Source organism: Serinus canaria, chromosome 1A (assembly GCF_022539315.1).
Source record: "Serinus canaria isolate serCan28SL12 chromosome 1A, serCan2020, whole genome shotgun sequence".
In the NCBI taxonomy this organism is placed as follows: Eukaryota; Metazoa; Chordata; class Aves; order Passeriformes; family Fringillidae; genus Serinus; species Serinus canaria.
This window is the reverse complement of record NC_066314.1, coordinates 25,442,383-25,459,635: the sequence shown is the minus strand read 5'-3', so window position 1 is coordinate 25,459,635 and position 17,253 is coordinate 25,442,383.

Genomic DNA, 17,253 nt, shown 5'->3' with positions numbered 1-17,253 from the left:
AAATATTGCTTCAGCCACAGCTTTGATACATTTTAATGTAATATTTGAGATGCTTTCAGGGAGTTTAAGTTATCTACCCTACTTCATGCACAGATAAAGGATCTAAAAAGTAGCCTCTTCTCATTTAAGTTGATCAAGATTTCTATAGCATTACCTAAAGGAATTGGCAATTCAGTAATTTTCTCCTATCTTCTCTGCTGCACTGAAAAATGGATAAATTGAGAAATCTTGGGTACTTACCATGTTCTAAATCCATGTGCGTATCACTGTAGTTGTCTTTTCAAGAAAGAATGAATGAAACTTCTAAGCAAACTGAAATTGAAAACACTTGAACAATTGACGCTCTCTGATTATCCTAACATTAAAAAAAATACTCACTTTGATTTTTCTTCGCTGCTGTTTAATTAAGAGGAGCTCAATACCTTTCATAGAAACAAATCTTCCATCCATGAAGACATGCAGTAACTCCTAATTTTCCATAAAGTTGGCCAAAACTTCAGTCAAAATATCCAGCTTCTTGACTAACTCTTAATGTTTCTTTCTTTTTTTTTTTCACTAGGTCTTTTATAATCTTGACTAGATTCTTCTCTCAACTTATTTCCTGAAGACTTCATTTTTGCATTCAGGAAGAAGAGTGGTTTCAATAGTTGAGAATAGGAAGTATATTTGACTGTCAGAAGCATAGAGCTGGCAGCTGAGTGAAGCATATGTCACCTTCTCTTTTGACTGATTCACACTAGATTTTGAAGAGCACTACAAGTGCTGGGTCTCTGAGACCATGGAGAGAAAGAACAGCTATGCATCACTTTTTTTCTATTTCTCCATTGGCTTCCCTATCTTTATTGAACTGAACACCAGCATCCTGTCTTCACTATTAATATTCATTGAGCTCATGCCCTCTGTTAAGCTCTACCTGCAAATTCCCTCTCAAACTGATAACTATGACTAAATGAATTTTAAACATTTAAACCAAGAAGTACTGCTGCTCATGTTGTCTCCTGAGACACTCACAAAAAATATCATAAAGAGCTCTATTAACTAACTTAGAAGAACCTTTCCCAACATTTTTTTGGCAATATAGCTGCAGTAAACTTAGAGGTTTGTTCGGCAGAAATATTTTCATTCCTTCTTAGCCTGCTTGGAACTTCTTTTATAGAGAGCCTAACACAGTGGGGTCATGGTCACTGAGTTGTCTAAAGGTAGACACATGAGAGTCAGTTCAGTTGCCTAAATAACCTAGAGACATCTGTAATGCTAAGTACTAAAATGTAAGAATAAGACATCAAAGATGGTCATCCCACAGCTCTCTGTGTGATCTGTTCCTACATTTAAATATTTTCATGGTAAAAAATTGTGCACTTCATAAAAAATTAAAAAAAATTCCTACACTGCAGCCTTGTGGATCGTGTCTCTCATCCTTTCACTGTGTGTCCCTTGAATAGATTTTAGCTTGTCCTCTCTGCACTGTCACATTAAAAAAAATTTTTTAAGACTTCCTCAAATCTTTTTCTGTCTGAACAGGTCTCTCATCCTCTCCTTATACATTGTGAGTTTTGTCCCCTTATAATCTTGGAAGTCTCCTCTGACCATGCTCTAATGTGTCCATGTCATTTTTGTTGTGACAGAAATTATATGTACTCCAGAAGTGGTCTTACAAGTGCCAGAGAGAGAGAGAGGGGAAAAAGCACTTAGCCTTACCTGATGGCTACACTCAGTTGAGATGCCCCACTGGCTCATGTTCAATTTGTTTTTGACTGAGTCCCCCCAAGTTGATATGTTTGTGTATTTGGTGGTGTGGGGCAGTAGAAGTTTGTTTGGGGTTTTGGGTTTTTCTTGTTTTGGATTTTTTTTTCTTTTGGCAAAGCTGCTTTGAAGACAGTCATCCCCCAGTCTGTGCTGTTGGAGTAATGTTGTCCTTGGTGCTGTACTTTGTACTTGCTGCAAAATACCACATTTTACTGATGTTCATTGCTTTTTACTGCACTGTAACTGAATTTCTTAATTCAGTCAAGAAATTAAGAGAAGTAAGTGGGGAGAGGACATTTCTTAATGTGGGAAATACAGAGAGTGGAAATGCAGCAGATAGATACATAGATACATGGACAGACACCAAAATGAAATTGTGCAAGCTTTGTAAAATACTAGCTGATTATCTCAGAAAACCAATAATTGCATTTCCTGTCCTGGTAAACTAATGAATGGGGTTACCTTAATATAAATGTTTTCATTAGCTAACCAACAGGAAGAAATGCTTTCAGGGTGGCTTATGGAATATGCTTGGCTCATTCTTTCAACCTTCTTCCCCCTACTTTCTTGTAATTTTTTAGTTACAAAGTAAATTGGCCAGGAAAGAAAATGTAATACTAAAAAACACCTCATAAAAAAGCACAAACAGACAGAAAGAATTAAGCACAGAAGCTGCAGCGCTTCGGTGCAGGCATTCATACACAAAATTTGGTACAAAGTTGGTAAGACATGCTGCCACATGTCATTATACTCAACTTCACATATCCTACTCTGGTCTCCATGGTTTTGAGGCATTTGATCACAACCAAGATTTCTCTTATTTTCAGCTGGAGAATGTCGTAGTGCCTTTGGATGCAAACTGGTTGATCTGTCTTAGAAAGGAGTTGGTGAGCACTAAGCTTGTATGACATGTCCCCACTTAATATACTGCTCATAATAAGGAATAAAAACTCTCCCAGGTGCTGTTACAAAGGTGTGATCCACAGTTTCATAAAATCATAGAGTGGTTTGGGTTGGAACAGACCTTAAAATCACCAGCAGCCTGCCACAGACTGGGGCACTTACCACTTGACCAGATTGCTCAAGTCAAGGTGTTTTGCTCTCTAACCCTGAGACCAACATGTGTGAATAAAAAGTGCCAACACAACACTAGAAAATCCTAGGCAGAGATATCTGTGCACTGAAAACCCTTAATAAATATAGAAATAAAACCTTCCAATTTTTCATAATCTGTTTCCCTAATATTATTTATTAGTAACTTATTCTCAAGGAGTTGTGGTGGTTCTTTCTTTGTTGCTTGTCCTGGATTTTAGTCAAAACTTATAAACAGGATAGGCTCTGAAACGAAGACTTGTGAGTCATTCCTTGCACAATAGAAATTCAGGCTGAAAAGGCTTATAAAAACATTTATATAATGCTTTTCTCAGGAAAAAATGTCAGAATACACAAGAGAGTCCTGTTTAAAGATTCTAGACACAAATGCAGATGTTGATGTCAGTGTAGGTTGCATTCAGTAAAACCCATTTTCTTTGTTGAAGCATCATATAATGCCACTCAAAATTCTCTGTTATTTTTATTCCTCAAGTAATTATTGCTGTAGATCAGGCTCCTCTCACCAGTGTAACCCTATTTATGCCTTATTTCCAAATACTGAACTAAGTACAGGCTCCCTAAAAGTGTATTTATTAAAGTCCATGATTCAGCTTTAACTTCACAGGCATTAGTAAAAGTTCTGATTGAAAGCAAAGGAATAGGACCATCTTTTGAAAATATGTTGACACTTCTTTGTTTTAATTGAGGCAAAGTATTATGAAGTTCAGATGGCACAAATCAAAAGACTCATTCTGAGGAAAAATTGCACCATTTAGAAACTAGCAGAGAAATTGAGAGAAGCATTTCAATGCAGAGTTTAAACTTTTATCTAGTTTGGGAGTGATGATGACAAAGAAAGAAGTGAAGGGAAGGAAGAAGAAGGAAAGAGAGTCCAGGAGACCTGTCTTTAAGTGGTCTGAATTTTAAGGCACTTAGGACTCAGTTGCTGCTGCTTTAAAAATAAAAGCCTTCTTTTCAATGCTTTCACTTGAGCAGATTCACAATTTAGAACAGATTTACCCTGGCACAGTATTCCCCTGATGAGGAAAATTCAAATCTATTTCAACTGCCCAAGCTCCAGAATAAGGTAAGAAACACAAAACTGTGATGCTTCAGAACTGGTACTTTCAGAAAGCTTTCTTTTAATTTGATTTGAAATTGCACTTAGAATCTGAGACACCTGGAATGGAAGCCATCTGAGAGCTTCTTATAATTTCCTGATCCTGTGGACTTCATTAAGCTCATCCGGGAAGTCACAAATTACTGTATCTTTTGTCCCAACTACTAGCAACAGCGGGGGAAATCAATAAACCCTTTTTCAGGTTGAAAAATGATGTAGAGACTTTGTTTAGAATTATGTTCTTTCAGCAGCAAGAACTTCATCTGGCACAGAAAATAAGAGCAGAACCACAGTGAAAGGACTCTACCACTTCAGCGTCCTAAATTCACAATAAAGAAATGGCAACTATTTTATGTGTCTCTTTTTTGAGCATCCTCTAAAAAATCAGCCTTTCCAAACACATGCACATACTTGACATGTCATCCAGCAGAAAATGTGCTGTACTCACAGACAACTTAAAGACTTTTACTCAGAGACCTAAATGTGTCAAGAGATTGGGCACAAAGACTTTCTAAGCCAGGTTGAAGAGGTGTGTGTCTAAAGCCATCGTTCTCTTCTTAGTCACTCATGATGTCTGTGCAGCTCTGAAACCCATACTTCTGCAGATCTTGAAACCACTGCAAGCACACAGGCTACATCACTACTTTCCTTAAAAATAAATTTAAAATAAATGTGTAGAAACAAAGAATTTGGGGAAACGGACAGAAGAAGAGATAATGTTATCTTCCATCACTTAAAATTCAATCTACAGAAATGTGAGACATATATTTTTTTTATGATTTTAGGCTACATAATAATAGACATAAATAGTTACTTAGAAGTCATAGAATGAAATCAATGAATTCAGTGGCTGATCTGGTAACTATCTGGTCATTACTTGGTCATATCTGTACTTCAATTTTTTTCCCCCAGTATGAACAAGACCCTGCTTCCGATTCACAGAATTTTTTAGGTTGGAGGGCACCTTTTGAGACCCTACTCATGGTCTAGAACAGAAGCTGCTTATCTAGACCCTGAGACCTGAGTGCACAGAGCTCTGCTGTAGGCCATCATTTACCTGGTAGTGATACTCAGCAAAATTACAGAGTCTGTCCAAAACAGACCTGGGGGAAAAAAGCAATAAATTTAATGAAGCAGGTATTTCCATAAGAATCTGGAAATATTGATGGCCTCCTGCTTATAAGTGTTTCAGTTAATCTTCACACCTGCATTTCACTGAAGCTTTGTTCTGATGATTGGTCTTTCATAATGGAGTCTAATTGGGTTTGTGATGATTACAGATTTTCCATGACCACCTTTCAATCTATGTACTCAAAAATAAAAGTGCATTTTTCTCATCTAACTTAAGATGGACTTAAATTTCAACAAGGGAAACTGCAGACTTTTTATCCATTGTCAACAACAGAGGTTTTAATTTTAAGATTCATGTTGACTCTCAGAGTTTCTTTGGTTAGTAAAATTAAAAACTAGAACTTATATAACAAGGCCTGTCTAATTATATCCATATCACTTATTAAGAGCAGTTCCCTAAGAACTACTCTAGCCCCTAAGCACTTTTCTCTGGTTTATGAATAAGAAAAATTGATCTTAACTAGAGGACTGAAATAAAACAACACCTGTGTTTTGCAATAAGAGAAGGACCAGTCCCTTCAGTGAGAGCCAGCTTACCTGACATGATGTAAAAGATGAGTTAAGTACAGTCCTTTCTATATAGTTGGACAGGTCATTATGCCATTAGCACATGCAAAGCAATAAGGAAATGCACATCAGCCAATGTGGATTTGCCAAAACCAGACCACATCTAGCTAATCTAATTTCCTTCCACAGCAGGATGGAAGGTTTTGTGGACAGAAGAATATTCTATCTCATGAAATTCTCATAAACTAGTAATGTAATTTCACTCTAACAGATAATAGAACACAAAAAACCCAAAGATTGCAATTATCAATAGTTCACTGTTAAGATAGAAGAATGTATGAGAAAGAATTTTTCGTGAGTCAATTCTATAGTTCTATTACATATTTTCATCAAACAATTGAATGATAGAGCAGTGAGTTTACTCATTAAGTTTGCTGCTGACACCGTACTGGGAAGGACAGCCAGTATGTTGGAGAATTTAAACAACATTCAAAATAGGTCTGTTAACTATGAGGAATGGAATGGATAAAAAGGTGAAATTCTGAGCAGACCCACAGGAAGTACTACAGTTGAGCAGCAATATTCAAATGCAGATATAACATTTGGAAAATAAATGTCTGGGGACCACAAGGCTGCAATGTCATGCTACTGTGAATTGGTGACCAACATGAATAGATGTAGAAAGGGAGTATGAACTTCAAGAAAAGGCCATCAGATATACATAATCATCTCACTGCACATCCGTGCAATCACTATTGAAAGTAGACCTCACTGAAATATTGCCTTGGTTTTTGCCAGGACAGGGCTAATTTTTTACAGTACCCATAAGGGGGTGAAGCCTGGAGGGAGCTCTGTGGGCATGTCTAGGTTGCTTCTGGGAAGGAGTGGTGTGGCTTAGGGTTGTGGGCAAAGTGTGTTAGCAGGAGGGTCTGTCTGCCATTGTTTTTTGTTGTCCCACGCTTGGTGAGCATTTTTGCATGTAAATCACCCTCCCTTTTTACATTTTAGTTATTTGTGTTGTTGCTATTACTGGTTTCTTTTCTCATTACTGTTTCCAGTAAAGTGTTATCTCAACCCGTGGTCTTTGCCTTTTGTATCTCCCACCATATGGGTCAGGGGTGCATCCTGTATTTTGGGTTTTCTTAAGGGAATACTATACTAGGGGATGCCATTATCCCCTAGTATAACGTGGACCAGCTGCTTAGCTGAGAGGAAAAGAATGAAAGTTTTCACAGGACAAATAAGTATTCTCCAAGGAAAGGGTTGGAGAGAAGTGCAGTTGGTTAGTCTGGAGAAGAGAAGGTGGAAGGAATGTGGGTCATCATTCTTGGTACCTGTTCTGTGCTGCCTGCTGCAGGGAGAACACAAACAACTAACTTTGCAAGTTCCCAGCAAGCAGGACAAGCTGTGGGCTTAAACTGAAGGATGAGGAGTTCAGTGTGTCTTAGTGTCACTTCAGGAACCCCCCAGTAATAACATGGAAAATAAGCAAATTCCAGAAATGTTGGGAAAGAATAACATTGAAAATGATCTTTTCATATCCTTTATACATGTAAACACAAGAAATACAATAATTAAGATGCATAAAGGAAAAATACTATGCCTAGCAATATTATTTTATTCATCAGAAAGAAGAACAGGGAAAAGAATGGGTCACAGATGTTATTAGGCTAAGAACTTTTAATTAATATTAACCATCATTTTCGTATGTGCTTACTTTTTTCACATTTTTAATAACCTACAGTGTTTAGCTAATGTAAACACTTCTATTCAGAATACATTTTAATACTAATTAAATTATTATGGTGGAAGAAATTGAACAGCACCAAATGAGCATCTTCAGTGCTCACTGAAGATTTCAAATGTGCTTTCCCTAGCTGCTGTGATTGATCTGAAGGAAAAATGGAGACACCTCAATCAAGGAGACAATAGATTTTTCTTTAAATTAAAAGAATTCTTGCACTGTTTTGTGGAATGTCCAATTAGTTTTAGAATATAGCTACTTCATAGTTTACTTTCAGTATTTCTTACATACATGAAGGCAGCTGGGTTATTTTTTCTAAAGTTTTGAGCCAGTTCTTTGCAAGCAGATGGAAGCATTTTCTGCTAGCTGGTTTTTGAAAAGCTGAACTGTAGCTACTGCTTTGTATATTATTATTATTTTTTAGATGGTCTGATCAAGATAGAATAAATATAGAAAAAAATACTATAAAAATAAAAAATAAGAAAGCAAAACATGTCTCCTATACAAAGGGATTACTGTTCTTCTACCATGATAACTATTTTTTCTTTTATTCAAGTTTGTAATCAGTAGCCTTGAAAGCTAACTGACTGCAGACCAAAGATGACTAAACCACAAGGTGTGTTAGATACGAATTCATTAAAAAATCCTTGAGGTATCTCCAAGACTGAAGTCTTTGAAACCACACTAGGTCTTCTCTCTGTTCTAGCCCATAGCTTGAGCTGTACTGAACACGATCCATACCAACTGCACTCTACATACAGTTAACTGCTATTCAGAATATTAGCAAAATAAAGCATAATAATATCAACCAGCAGCAGCAGCAGCTGCAAATAAACCCATTTCCACAGCAGGATGCTGCATATGTTTCAGGGAATATAGAAGGTTCCAGTTATAGGCCAAATGAGTAATATTGTGCTGTGCTAGCCAGGCAGAAATTAACTTCCTGTTTTTCATCTCCATTTTCACAACCTACAGAAAACCATCTAATACACTAGGACTTTCATATGCCATTGTAGAAGTCTGAGAACATTCCATCCAAAAAAAGGTTTGATTTAAATCAGAACTGCAATTATACTGTGCAATCTTCTTCTCCTTCATTGATTTTGTACTGTTCAAACAGACATATTTTGATTAAAAACAAATTGTGGAGTTTCTTATGGTTTGGTTGGAGTGTTTTTTTGTTTTGTTTTTGTTTTTCTTTTTTTTTCCTTTAATGTAGAAATCAAAATGCCTCTTTTATAAAAATAAGCTTCCCAAAACTTGTGTTGATTTTTTTTTTAATATTTAGTAAAAGCTAATGGGACAAAGCCAGGACCATGTCTTCCCATATATTAAACACTCTACAGTCTCTGAGTTTCTCAAAGACTGAAAAATTTCATTACATTTTCCCCAGGCTTTTTTATTGCAATACAGAGCAGTTTCCATGGAAGAACATATCTAGCCATTCCAATTATCTTTATTAGCATATATAGATAGAAAAATGTTGTGGTTGTGGTTATTTAAAAAAATAAAATAATTTCCTTTGATTCAGCATATTTTAATAATCTGGAGTGCAATGTGCAAGGTTATTTTGTTTGTTTAGCCAAAGAAATTCTCCAAATGCCTAGGGAAAAATAAGGAAATACTCCTTATGAATGCTGCTACCATTAGGAATATAAGAAGAAGCTGGGTTACATTTTAGAGACAAGTAGTGTCTCATCATTGTAGTGTATCATTCACAGTTTGAGGAAAGCAGATTTAGTGTTCACTCAGCCTTGCCTCCCAAGTAGAAATAATAAGATGGTGGGAAATGAGAAATTCTCAGTATACCCATCCTATGGCTAGGTTTTTTCCTAGCTGGCTTGCAACACCTACTTTTTGTACCCTTACTAATTTTGAAGACTAACTTTTTACTTGCTATGACTCTATAAGAAAACTAATGATCCAATTTAGAAATTTCTGGCTGGGTCAGTTAAACTGTACCATTTAATGAAATTTAAGCAACTATGCTATTCTGAATTCCAAAGAATCCAAAAGCATTCTATGAAAGACTTTACTGAAATTCTCCCCAAAAGACTAAAAATAGTTCTATCAGTAGAACTAACTTTGCATAATTTTTGTATTGCCACAAAATTTACTGTAAAAGGAAGTTTTCAGAAATCCTGTTTTAACACTTAAACCTAGATTTTTTGGCACTAGATTCCCAGCCTTACTTAAATTATTCAGTGTTTTTGGTATTACTGGCTAAAATATATGAGTAGTTTAAATTTATAAGTGTCAATTAATAGCAGTATTTTTTTGCTACTAACACACTTGCTGCAAGTGATTTCCTGGCATTGGTATGCAGCACATATGCTTTTTCTAAGAATAACTAAGAAACAATCTGCCTAGAAATTATCTACCCTGACTCTATAAAGGACTGTTCATCTGTATTACCAAAACTGACAGCTGGTTCTAGCCTATTTACAAAAAACCACAATCCCCACTAATTTCATTACTATTGCTGTTATCACTCAGAGACTTAAAAGAATGCAAATTCTATCAAAGAATCATCTTAGCATAACCATTCCTGTAATGAAATGTTATCATCCTAAATAATTTTATGCAAACTACATGATGAAACTGTATAACAAACCAAATACTTATATCCATTGCTGACTTTATGAAACAGTAACTTGTACTCATCTCTCACATGCATGCTTTACAACAAAAAAACCATCTGCCATCCATCACAAAAGACTGTCATATATTTTTGGACACATAGTGTTATGCAGGTGTCTACCAACCATCAAATTGGCTTCCACATTTTGGACCCACATTCAGGGCCTTGTTAAATATTTGCTACCTTATCTAAAGCACACAGTTTTCCACCAGATAACTTCTCTAATGAGTAAATGTCTGACTCTGGAGCTGCATATGCACCAATAATATCATCATCATATCAGCCTGCTGCCTGATAGGATGTGCCTTGTGCTAGCAAGCCACAGAAAATGTAGTTTGATAAGGCATAAAGCAAAACAGCCTGTGGAGAGCCCAGTTAATTTCAATTCTCTAGTTACAATATAAGACAATCCACCTGAATTTCAATTTCGTTTTTTCAAAGAGATGAGCCTGAGAAACGTGTCCTTTCCTTTCTCCCACATGTACCTCAAATAAAACAGCATTTATTGGACCAAGGAAACAAATAGCAAAATTTTACATAACAGAATGCCTGTGTCAGATGTAAGCATCTGGGAACTGAGTCCTTATTCCAGGGATAATTAGTTCCACAAGGGAACCCCCTCCATAGGGAAGAACAAATAGTCATTTACTTTGCATGTACTGCACTGTTCAGGAGATTGTCTGAAGAGGTAAATTCTAATCTGTTCCCCAAAGCAGGCAAATGAGGATGCGAGCATATGTTTGTGCCACCTACATAAACATATAGAGAAGCAGATAAAAAAGGCAAAAGAAAGGAGCAGGTAAAGCTGTCTGAGTTTGTCTGTGTTTGACATGAAACAGGACTGACGTAGCTGAGCAGGGAGACCTGTTCCTCTTGGCTGTTTAGGGTCAAAGCATGGACTTGGCTATTCTAGATGGCAATTCAGAGCACTTTACAAAGGTACCTGATCTAAACCATGCTCTCTCCTCTTGCTCCATAAACCGAAATTAAGTACATAAAATAATACTGCCCTTAGCTGGATAATATTGGTCAGCATAACAATTTTGGAGAGCAAAGCAGGAAAGAAGATAATACTTTCACCCATAACAGCTCTCGTCTCTTCCTCTCACATTTTTTTCTAAATCTAAAACTAGGTATTGTTGATAGATATTTAGCACCTGTTCCCTTCAAATCAGCCTCTGCTGGGGTAAATTTCACATCACCTGAGGAAATTAGTTTTGCACAGATTGTCTTGACAAAGATGATCTTCCAGCCAACCATTTAAAGCAGAGAGGATCTATGTCTGTGTGAGTTGCATTATTCACAGGAAAAAAATGTTAGTATAAAAGGTGGGACCCAATTTAAGAATCTAAAAGCTATAAACATCCATTTAAGCCATCATCCTAAGCTCCCTTTGTAGCTAGAGCCCTTCAAAGTGACCACTACATTGGATGCTCAGGGGAAGACTCACTCGTCAGAATCCAGCTGTCTGCTGTCCCTTTTGGCACCTCAGATTACCAGGATACATGTCATATGGCAATGGGTGTCCCACTTATCTTGCATCCCATCTGCCAAGCTCAGGCAGGTAGTTGGATCTCAAGAAGCTCAAAATAACTATTTTGGGGAAACTGAAACTTCATTTTTGCTGACATTAAGATGAATTGCCAGGTAAAGAGACCTGTTTCCATTGGTTATAAAATAAATCTGTGATAATCTGTTTGAGCTGGAAGCCTAACTCTTAGATGTCTCAGTGAGCACAAAAGAATCTCAGCTGTACGAAGTTTTGGTATTAAATAACGAGGTCAAATGAGCATCAAGAAATGCTGAACTGTGATTTTATATACAGTGCTAGGAGAAAGGATTATGATCAATAATGGGAGGGTTATCATTGAAGATGTGTCTGCTGCATTTTGTAACTATCTCTTTTCTCAAGAGCTTCTACAATCATTTTCAAAATGTTAATATGGTGTTTTGTAATGTATTTGACATGGCAGTAGTGGATGTAAATTTTTTTTCCCCTTATCCCTACTTAAAGTACAGAAGACAAGGCTACTGTTATACTTTTTGCATTTGAAAGCAAGCAAATATTAAAATAATTTATTCATTAAGAATTGCAAGCAATAACCTCAGATTTATGGATCTTAAAATTTATTTCAGGTGACAAAAAAATGGGTTTTTGTGTTAGTTTTTTTGTCAGCCTCGGGGTTACACATTTCTTAACCTTGGATTGTATCTCAGAACTATCAACTGCCTTAGTGAATATTTCATTGCCACTTGCATAGATATTCTGTTCATTATGGCACAGTCTCACACTATAGGTAGGTCAAAGAAATATATATTATATATGCACAGATATTGAGAAATAAAGTTGTCAGCATCATTCAGTATGTCACATAAATATTTCTCTTAGGAATTATCTTCTGCTCTGTGGAGTTTTCTATTTGTATTCATGTCTCCTTTCTGATAAAATGCAAGATTATATAAATTCCATTCTTTCCCCAGTGTCTGCAAAATATTCTAATTCTGTGGTGCTTTTTGTACTTTCTCTACAGTGTACTCCCTTCACTGGTTTCTGAATCTCATCAATGTTTATTCCCTGTTTTAAATTAGTTTTTACCACTCCAGTGCATAAACCTGGTCTTGCTGCACACTTTCTGTGGTCTGCTTCTCTTCTTTCAATCTATGCAGAATATCAACTTTAATTAAAATATTAGAAATGGCAACAATATTCACGAAATGATCTGGCTTCTGGAGGTGTTGGTTTCAGGTTGTACGCCACATTCATTTTTTTTTTTTAGAGAAAACTAACATTTTAGTTGCTCTTGTGACTCCACATTCATAAGTGTGTAATTCACAGTAATTGCTATGAAAATGCCTGATGTTTGTCCATACACAGCATGGTTATACTGGAGAGCGAGGATATTTCTCTAATTATGCAATCAATCCTTTAAAAACCCCATTTAAGTTTTCTGCTGTCTTTATATGGCCAAATGAGTTGGACATAACTGACTTTATTTTTGCAATTTTTAACCTGGAATATACAATGCCCCTGATGGCATTCTGTGGTCTTCTCTTTCATCTCAGAAGAAAGGACAATTTAGCTAAAGTTACCAGAATGTTCCTGTATTTTTGTCCTTTTCAGAAAACTACATTAGGGTAAAAACAATTGGTCAAACCCTTGTCCATATCTCACAGAAAGAAAACCACTCTAAAGAAAACCAAACAAGGGTGTGCACTAGATAGCAGCTGTCTTCTTATTAACTCACCCTTCTTCTCAACCTATAGCATAGTTTGCCCCATTGTATTTTAAATTTGTAATTTAGCATCATCAGTAAATGAACTTGTGTCAGTGTATTTGAATTTGGTCACGTTTCATGCCACAATGCTTAAATCAGGAAATGTAAACCTGGAACAAAACTGACTCTATTTTCCTGTGTATTTTCTAGAGAATGGAAGTTTCAGAAATAATTTTCTGGGCTGTGTGAGTCACAAGAACCTTGTTTTTAAATAATTTGTCTTCTAGATACTGAGATGGAATAACAAACTGGGTAACTTTCACAGGGTAAATGTTTGCCTCTGCATGACAGTAAATTTTTAGCCATTTCAGAAGTGGATATCTCTACTGGGAAAAATTAAGATTTTGCTGCCTTTTTTTCTGTGTGATGCTTTTCTTTCGTGTTTGCTTGCTTTCTTGCAGGAATTAATTCCTAGTATTTCAGGAACTTTGATAGATTAAAAAAAAATATCCCTGAGACCCCCCGTTTAATGGAAGTCTCCCATTTTTTACTGGTTTTGCAGCCTAACATTCCAGGCAAGGCTAATTTCTACCAGCTGGCTGTGTCACATAGTTTGTCCCTATCCTTTAGAAACAGAAAAAAATATAAATGTGTGGTAATTCCTCCATCAGGAATATGAATAGAGAATTGAAGTTAAAAGGTAAGTTGCATTGCTGCAGCAACAGAGCTTGCAAATTGGAAGGCTAAACTGTTCTCAAACTTTCTCATGTCAGGATATATCCTGGTTCTCGAATGATGTTGCTTAAAAATTAAATACCCTGGATTTCAAATAAAGGAAAAGAAAGCAAGTAGCCTGTTTGGGAAAAGGTGGAAATCTGTTTCTGTGATGCTGTATCTCATCAGTCATATTTACACCACTTCAAGATCCACTGTCACACAACAAGGTCATACAGACAACTTACCCAAAATGCACTCTCTTTAAAATAAATTTTCTTTTATTATCTGTAAAACAGTGATATTATGGAGGCCAGCCTGATTCTAATAACCTGATATCCCAAATACTCATGCCACTGGCTGTTTCAAACTCCCATCAGAAAAGGCTGAATTGCCAGGAATGTAGAAAGGGCACAGCCAAATAGCTACCAGCTACTAATTTAATATTAATTATATTTACTTAATAAATGAGTGCTAGACAATCTAGGCAGCATAGAGGGCAATGCTGGAGCAATTCTAATCTGGCAGATGGATGGATTTTCACAGAATCACAGAACAAGCTGAGCTGGAAGGGACCCACAAGGATCATTGAGTCCAACTCCAGTCCTGCAGAGTACCATCCCCAAAAGCCACACCATGTGCCTGAGAACTTCTTGAACTCTGTCAGGTTTGGTATTATCTGTGACCACCTCCCTGGGGAGCCCATTCCAGTGCCCAACCCTTCTCTGAGTGAAAAATCTTTTTCTAACATTGAACCTAAACCTCCTCTGAAACAACTTCAGGCCGTTCCCTCAGGTCCTGTCATTCATCACCACAGGGAAGAGATCAGTGCTTGTCCCTCCTCTTTCTCTCATGAGGAAGCTGCAGAGTGCAATGAGGTCCTCCCTCAGTCTCCTCTTCTCCAGGCTGAACAGACCAAGTGACCTCAGCCATTCCTCATATGGCTTCTCCGCAAAGCCTCCTTCACCTTCCTTGTGGTTCTCCTTTGGATGCTCTCTAATAGTTTAATATCCTTCTTATATTGTTGTATCCAAAACTGCCCCCAGCACAGGAGGTGAGGCTGCCCCAGCTCAGAGCAGAGCAGGACAATCCCCTCCCTTGCCTGGCTGGTGATGCTGTGCCTGATGCCCCCCAGGACAGGGTGGCCCTCCTGGCTGCCAGGGCACTGCTGACTCACATTCAAGTGGCCACAGACCAGGACACCCAGACCCCTTTCTGTGGTGTTGTTTCCAGTCTCTCATTCCCCAGTCTGTCCATACATCCAGAGCTGCCCCATCCCAGGTGCAGAATCCAGCACTTTCCAATATTGAACTTCATATGGTTGGTGATTGCCCTGCTCTCTGTGTTGTCAGGGTCTCTCTGCAGGGCCTCCCTGTCCTCAGAAGAGCCAACAGCTCCTCCCAGTTTTGTACCATCTGCAAACTTGCTCAGTGTCCCTTCCTGTGCAATGTCCAAGCCATGTATGAGGATGTTGAAGGGCACAGGGCCAAGGTTGGAGCCCTGTGGAGCCCCACTAGTGACAGGTCACCAGTCTGATGTCACCCCACTCACTGTAACCCTTTGTGCCTGACCCATGAGCCAGCTGCTCACCCATCACATAAAGTGTTTATCCAGCTGTGGGATGGACATTTTGTCCAGAAGGATCCTGTGACTGACAGACAGTATCAAAAGCTGTGCTGAAATCCAAAGGGATTACATCAACTGGCTTCCCTTGGTCAGCTGGGTGGGTTACCTTGTTATAAAAGGAAATCAGGTTTGATAGGCAGAACTTTCCCCTCATGAAGCTGTGCTGCTGTAATCAATGACTGCCTTGTCTTTCAGGTGTTTTTCAATACCCCCCAAAATAATCTCTGCAATTTTTCCAGGCACTGAAGTGAGACTGACAGGCCTGTAGTCTGGGGTTCTCCTTCTTGAAAAGTGGGACAATGTTTACCAGTTTCCAGATGGAACTTCTGTGAATTCCCTAGACTGCTTAAAAATCTTTGAAAAAGATTTTACAATGACATCAGCAACTCTTTGAGGGTTCTTGGATGAATCCCATCATGCCCCATAGATTAGTATGGATCCAGCTGGAGAAGCAGATCCTGCACAATTTCAGGGTCAGCTGAGAGTTGATTGTTCTCACAGCCATGGTTCTCCAAATCAGGGCACTGAGACCCCCTTGGTCCATCATCCATGTTGAAGACTGAGGCAAAGACCATGTTAAACACCTCTGCCTTGTCCATGTCCCTGTTTGTGAGGTGACCATCCTCATCCTGTAAAGGGCTAAGTTTCCTTAGGTTACTCTTGGGTTTTCTTCTAACAGTTCTTGCTTGGAGCATAGGTATATACTACCCCTGAGAACAAGAAGTTACGACTCTAATAGGTAAATCTAGGAGTAAAATTTTAAGACCTTCAGAGTGAAGTACTCATTTGTGTTCTGAGACCATTGGCTTTATTTACAAAATGGGAATTGAGCACCTCAAAAAAGCAGGTAAACAGCAGGGGTTCCCAAAACAATTGCATGGTATTTGTAACAGTGTGTTTTGAAAACACATTTTTTTCCAGAGCCAAAGTTCTCTGGAGGGAAAAAATGCTGAAATAAATTAGATTTGAGATTTATAAGACAAAAAATTGTTGTTTTTTAATAGCCTATTCATAGCATTATTCTTTCAATAAGCCTAAGCAGGCCTCTTTTGTTGGAGGGCGTCATCCATGATTTATGATAAACTTGTTGGACCTAGGAAGTTTGATTTCCTCCCCTGTTTTTCTAAAAGGAAAATTAGCCAGAAAAGGTTCTTAGATATTCAAAGCAAGAGGTAGGCAGTTCTGGCATTTAAAAGATTAATGCTTAAATAGCCCTAAGTCCTTAGGAGTGTCAGGATATCACTGTGGTTGTAAGAGAGCAGAAGGGCTAATATTGGCCCCAGATTGAAACTGAATATAATTTTTTGGCTAACAGTCACAAATTACAAGTCTGAGGGGCTTAATAAACTGGTACTGATCTATATTAATTTTTTTTCAAATTTGTTTCACTGGATACAGAAAGATATATATTTTATCAAAAATATGCAGAAATAGATGAAATACCTTTTAGTATGAGGAAACATTATTAGAATTCACATGTTTAGGAAGAATCAAAGAAGGAATAGACATTAAAACTGTTCATTATAAAAGGCAACACTGTGCTAGAAAAAAGAGTCATAAGACTCCTTGTTTCATAACTGGTTCAAAGCACTTGGGAAGCCATTTAGAGGACGTAGGTCCCCAAAATTTATTTTTCCCTTCCTCATGAATACACATAAGGCTTTTCTTGAGCCACATGTTTATTTTTTTAATGATAATGTAATCTCTTAAAACCATT